Source organism: Myotis daubentonii, chromosome 18 (genome assembly GCF_963259705.1).
Source record: "Myotis daubentonii chromosome 18, mMyoDau2.1, whole genome shotgun sequence".
Taxonomy (NCBI): Eukaryota; Metazoa; Chordata; class Mammalia; order Chiroptera; family Vespertilionidae; genus Myotis; species Myotis daubentonii.
In genome coordinates, this window is record NC_081857.1 from 3,634,875 (window position 1) to 3,641,659 (window position 6,785).

The following is a 6,785-nucleotide window of genomic DNA, read 5'->3' on the forward strand; positions in this document are numbered from 1 at the left end:
AAAGGACCAACTAGAAATTAAGCATACACTGACTGAAATAAAGGATATTATGCAGAGTTCCAACAGCAGACTAGAGGATTGCAAGAATCAAGTCAAAGATTTGAAATACGAAGAAGCAAAAAACACCCAACTGGAAAAGCAAAATGAAAAAAGAATCCAAAAATACGAAGATAGTGTAAGGAACCTCTGGGACAGCTTCAAGCGCACCAACATCCGAATTATAGGGGTGCCAGAAGAAGAGAGAGAGCAAGATATTGAAAACCTATTTGAAGAAATAATGACAGAAAACTTCCCCCACCTCGTGAAAGAAATAGACTTACAAGTCCAGGAAGGACAGAGAACCCCAAACAAAAGGAATCCAAAGAGGACCACACCAAGACATATCATAATTAAAATGCCAAGAGCAAAAGACAAAGAGAGAATCTTAAGAGCAGCAAGAGAAAGACAGTCAGTTACCTGCAAGGGAGTACCCATAAGATTGTCAGCTGATTTCTCAACAGAAACTTTGCAGGCCAGAAGGGAGTGGCAAGAAATATTCAAAGTGATGAATACCAAGAACCTACAACCAAGATTACTTTATCCAGCAATGCTATCATTCAGAATTGAAGGTCAGATAAAGAGCTTTACAGATAAGGAAAAACTAATGGAGTTCATCACCACCAAACCAGTATTATATGAAATGCTGAAAGGTATCCTTTAAGAAGAAGAGGAAGAAGAAGAAAAAGGTAAAGATACAAATTATGAACAACAAATATGCATCTATCAACAAGTGAATCTAAGAATCAAGTGAATAAATAATCTGATGAACAGAATAAACTGATGATTATAATAGAATCAGGGGCATAGAAAGGGAGTGGACTGACTATTCTTGGGGTGGAAAGGGGTGTGGGGGATGCGGGAAGAGACTGGACAAAAATCGTGCACCTATGGATGAGGACAATGGTGGGGGTGAGGATGGAGGGTGGGGTGGGAACTGGATGGAGGGGAGCTATGGGGGGAAAAAAGAGGAACAACTGTAATAATCTGAACAATAAAGATTTAATTTAAAAAATAAAATAAAATGTTATGAAAAAAATAAGTTCATCCTATCATGTTGATGGTATATCCCAATGGAGATGGCTTCTTCCAACAAGACAATGCACCATGCCACAGTGCTTGTATTGTGCAGGAGTGGTTTCAAGAACATGAGGGAGACTTTACCTTGCTTAGCTGGCCCCCACAATCACCAGATCTCAATCCAATTGAGCATTTGTGGGATGAAGTTAAAAGAGCCATCAGGCAGCCGGTTCCACAACCATCAAATCTCACAGAACTGGACAGTGCTATTCATCAGGCATGGTGTCTGATTCCTTGCATCACCTTTCAACATCTCGTGGAGTCAATGCCAAGAAGAATCGCCACAGTATTGAAGGCAAAAGGGGGCCCAACGAAGTACTGATTGGTGGTCATAATAATCTGGCCACTCAGTGTATGTATGTGTATATATCCTATCGAATAATAGACAAACATGGTAATTGACCATACCTTCGCTATGCCTACCATGGGCCAATCAACGTGATATGCAAATTAACCGCCAACAAAGATGGTGGCTAATTTGCATACTGCAAGCAGGGTAGGACAGCACAGCCGCCACCGCGAGATCCGCCATCCAGGCCCCCGTGTGTGACCCCAGAAGCCGCCCAGAAGCCAGTGATCGGGGGGAGATGGGGGTCCCCTGCCCAGGCCTGACACGTCTGGTGGAGGCGTCAGGCCTGGGCAAGGGGCCGATTGGCAATCGGAGGGTGATGGAGGTTGACACCTCTGGCCGAGGCTTCAGGCCTGGGCTGGGGCGGAGCCGTCAATCGGAGTGGTCTGGGGAGTGTTCCCTGCCCAGGCCTGACGCCTGGGCCAGAGGCGTCAGGCCTGGGCGAGGGCGGAGCCAATGATCAGGAGGAGATGGGGGTCCCCTGCCCAGGCCTGACACCTCTGGCGGAGGCATCAGCCTGGGCAAGGGCCGATCCAGCAATGGGAGGGTGATTGGGGTCACGCCTCTGGCCAAGGTGTCAGGCCTGGGCGAGGGCGGAGCCGGTGATTGGAGGGAGATGGGGGTCTCCTGCCCAGGCCTGACGCCTGGGCCAGAGGCATCAGGCCTGGGCCAGGGGTCCAAGCCGGCGATTGGTGTGAACTACAGAGGAAACACCTTTTCTGACCGCTCATTGGCTAAGTTCCCTGTATGCCACTGGTAATATTCTTAGTAACTTGGATAATAAGAATCCAAAAAGGTGATCTAGGGTTTTTCACCACACACCTGGCGAAAAAAACGAAGGCCTGCTGCTGGAGGGCTAAGAAATGTCATATCCTGCCCTAGCCGGTTTGGCTCAGTGGATAATGCCTTGGCCTGCTGATGGCAGGGTCTGGGTTCAATACTGACCAAGGGCATGTACCTAGGTTGCAGGCTCCTCCCTGGCCAGGGCCCAGGTCAGGGCTCATGCAGGAGGCAACCAATCAAAGTGTTCCTCTCACTTTGATGTTTCTCTCTGTCTTTCCCTTTCTCTTCCACATTCTCTAAAAATCAATGGAAACATATCCTCAGGCGAGGATAAAAAAAATAATAAAGAAATTATTATTATATGAAAGACACATCTTGAAAATGCCTAAAGAAAGTTGTCATATTTTCATGGTGAAGGGACTGGAGTCCGTGTTGATGAAAAAACCTTGCTGGCTGTGGTGACTGGCAGTGGCTGCAGCAGGGCGGTGATGGGGCTGGTGCCTTCCCCTGATCAGCCTGGTCACCTCCCACAAAGGGAGGCCAGACTGCAGCTTAGGCCCTATCCCCAAGGGGAGCAGGGAGCGGGCCTAAGCCGTCACTAGGACATCCCCTGAGGGCTCCCAGTATGTGAGAGGGGGCAGGCTGGGCTGAGGGACACCCCCCCCCCCAGTGCACAAATTACGTGTACCGGGCCCCTAATATATATATATCTCCCACGTTCAAAGGCTGTTAAATCGCATTGTTTACCCATATCTTCAGAAAAATATCACTTCTACTGTCGTGGTAAATAACCTGCTTCCCTATTTATAATGGTCTGGCCCTCTAGCAACTTCAGCGAGAAATTATAGCTAATTTGCCTACAAACGTCAGGTGGCCATAATAATCTGCCCACTCAGTGTATATTCTAGTGTTTGTTCTCCAATGCAGCCTATGGCCTAAGGAGTCTCTTGCCTAATATGTAACTTGTGCTCTGACCAAGTTAGACGTCTCTTCACGCCCAGAAGTCATACTTTCCTACCCCAGGACTTTGTTCACGCCATCCCCTCTGGAGTTCCTTTCCCCACCATATCTGCTGTTACAACCCAACTTGTCCTTTAAAGGCCAGCTCAGGTAAAACCTCTTCTTCTGTGAAGGCTTCCCTGATTTCTTCAGCCAAAAGGCTGTCTCCCTCCTTAGAACTCACCCGCTCTCTGGCGCTCTTTAGGGCACTCTGCCTTATGCCGGAGTTATTTTTGACCCGGGTCTCATTCCTCCTAATAAACTGTGAGCTCATTCGTGTCTTCAGCCAATTTTTCATGATAGTGCGTGTTAGGCATTTTCCCACCTACTCAGGAAGAAAGACCATTTTAAGCATGCAATTGTGTAATTGCTAACTTTGGTCAAGTACAGTGTCTGAGACATAGTGGGTAATCAGTAGATACCTATGAAGGGATAGACGGATGGGTGGATAGATGGGTGGGTGGGTGGGTGGGTGGTTCAATGGGTGAATGGATGGATAGGTGGATGGGTGTGTGGGTGGGTGGATGGGTAAATGGGTGGATGGGTGGATGGGTAGGTGAGTGGATGGGTACATGTGTGGGTGGGTGGATGAGTGGGTGGGTGGATGGATGGGTGAGTGGATGGGCATATGAGTGGGTGGGTAGTTGGATGTATAGGTGAATGGGTGGATGGGTGGATGGGTGAATGGGTGGATGGGTGGCTGGGTGGATGGGTGGGTGAGTGGATGGGTGGATGGATGGATGGATGGGTGAATGGATGGGCATATGAGTAGGTGGGTAGATGGATGGATAGGTGAATGGGTGGATGGGTGGATGGGTGAATGGGTGGATGGGTGGATGGGTGGATGGGTGGATGGGTGGATGGGTGGATGGGTGGGTGAGTGGATGGGCATATGGGTGGGTGGGTGGATGGATGGATAGGTGAATGGTTGGATGGATGGGTGGATTGGCAGTCATAGAATATGTGGGATCAGGAGGTGAATTATTGGGTTATTGGGCTTTTCTTTGATCATAGTGATTGTGGGGGTGGTGTTGTGATGCAGGCTGGCTTCATGGGTTTATTTGAAGTTTATGAAGCTCATGGAATTTTTCTATCACCCAGGTTGCCAGCTGACCACCACCGAGGGGTGAGTGTGGAGGAGGGATTTTGGAAGGGAGCACAAATGGCCAGATTGCTATCCGGAGCCACCTGTGTTGTAAGGAATTTGACCTGGCTCAGAAGCAGACTTCCCTTTGGTCACACCATGCTGCTCTCCAGGCACCTAGGAGCGGCCCCACCCCACCCTACACAGCGGGTCATTTCCGGGGCCCCTCTAAGCTGACATGGGGCTGAGGTGCAGTTTGTCTCATTCTGCAAGATCCTTGGCTTCAGACTGTCTTCTGGAAGACGTGGCACAGGCAGCCCCAGGTGGGACGGTATAGAGCAGCGATGGCGAACCTGTGACATGTGTGTCAGAGGTGACACGCGAACTCATTTTTTTGGTTGATTTTTCTTTGTTAAATGGCATTTAAATATATAAAATAAATATCAAAAATATAAGTCTTTGTTTTACTATGGTTGCAAATATCACAAAATTTCTATATGTGACACGGCACCAGAGTTAAGTTAGGGTTTTTCAAAATGCTGACACGCCGAGCTCAAAAAGTTCGCTATCACTGGTATAGAGAGAACCCCAGGTGGGAGCGTATATATAGAGGGACTCCAGGGGGGAGGCTATATATAGAGGGAGCCCAGGGGGGAGGGTATATATAGAGGGAGCCCAGGTGGGAGCGTATATATAGAGGGACTCCAGGGGGGAGGCTATATATAGAGGGAGCCCAGGGGGGAGGGTATATATAGAGGGAGCCCAGGTGGGAGGGTATATATAGAGGCAGCCCAGGGGGGAGGGTATATATAGAGGGAGCCCAGGGGGGAGGGTATATATAGGGGGAGCCCAGGTGGGAGGGTATATATAGAGGCAGCCCAGGTGAGAGGGTATATATAGAGGGAGCCCAGGGGAGAGGGTATATATAGAGGGAGCCCAGGTGGGAGGGTATATATAGAGGGAGCCCAGGGGGGAGGGTATATATAGAGGGAGTCCAGGTGGGAGGGTATATATAGAGGGAGCTAGGGGGGAGGGTATATATAGAGGCAGCCCAGGTGAGAGGGTATATATAGAGGGAGCTAGGGGGGAGGGTATATATAGGGGGAGCCCAGGTGGGAGGGTATATATAGAGGGAGCCCAGGGGGGAGGGTATATATAGAGGGAGCCCAGGGGGGAGGGTATATATAGAGGGAGCCCAGGGGGGAGGGTATATATAGAGGGAGCCCAGGGGGGAGGGTATATATAGGGGGAGCCCAGGGGGGAGGGTATATATAGGGGGAGCCCAGGTGGGAGGGTATATACAGAGGGAGCCCAGGGGGGAGGGTACATATAGAGGGAGCTAGGGGGGAGGGTATATATAGGGGGAGCCCAGGTGGGAGGGTATATATAGAGGGAGCCCAGGGGGGAGGGTATACACAGAGGGAGCCCAGGGGGGAGGGTATATATAGAGGGAGCCCAGGGGGGAGGGTATATATAGAGGGAGCTAGGGGGGAGGGTTATATATAGAGGGAGCCCAGGGGGGAGGGTATATATAGAGGGAGCCCAGGGGGGAGGGTATATATAGAGGGAGCCCAGGGGGGAGGGTATATATAGAGGGAGCCCAGGGGGGAGGGTATATATAGGGGGAGCCCAGGGGGGAGGGTATATATAGGGGGAGCCCAGGTGGGAGGGTATATACAGAGGGAGCCCAGGGGGGAGGGTACATATAGAGGGAGCTAGGGGGGAGGGTATATATAGGGGGAGCCCAGGTGGGAGGGTATATATAGAGGGAGCCCAGGGGGGAGGGTATACACAGAGGGAGCCCAGGGGGGAGGGTATATATAGAGGGAGCCCAGGGGGGAGGGTATATATAGAGGGAGCTAGGGGGGAGGGTATATATAGAGGGAGCCCAGGGGGGAGGGTATATATAGAGGGAGCCCAGGGGGGAGGGTATATATAGAGGGAGCCCAGGTGGGAGGGTATATATAGAGGGAGCCCAGGGGGGAGGGTATATATAGGGGGAGCCCAGGTGGGAGGGTATATACAGAGGGAGCCCAGGGGGGAGGGTATATATAGAGGGAGCTAGGGGGGAGGGTATATATAGAGGGAGCTAGGGGGGAGGGTATATATAGAGGGAGCCCAGGTGGGAGGGTATATATAGAGGGAGCTAGGGGGGAGGGTATATATAGGGGGAGCCCAGGGGGGAGGGTATATATAGAGGGAGCCTAGGTGTGAGGGTATGGAGAGAGCCCCAAAAGCTTTTCTTCAGGTTCTCTACCTACCAAGCGTGAATGTCCCCCGACCTTGGCTGCTGGTGGGAATGGGCCCAGAGGGAAAGAGTTAAGTGGGGCCTGCTTTCTGGGGTCTGAGCCTGCATTCCTTCTCCCAGAGATATGCCTGCTGTGGGACCAGAGGCTAAATTTAGAAGGTAGCTCAGGTTTCCTGCTGACAGCTGTCCTGCCCCTCAGAGGAGAG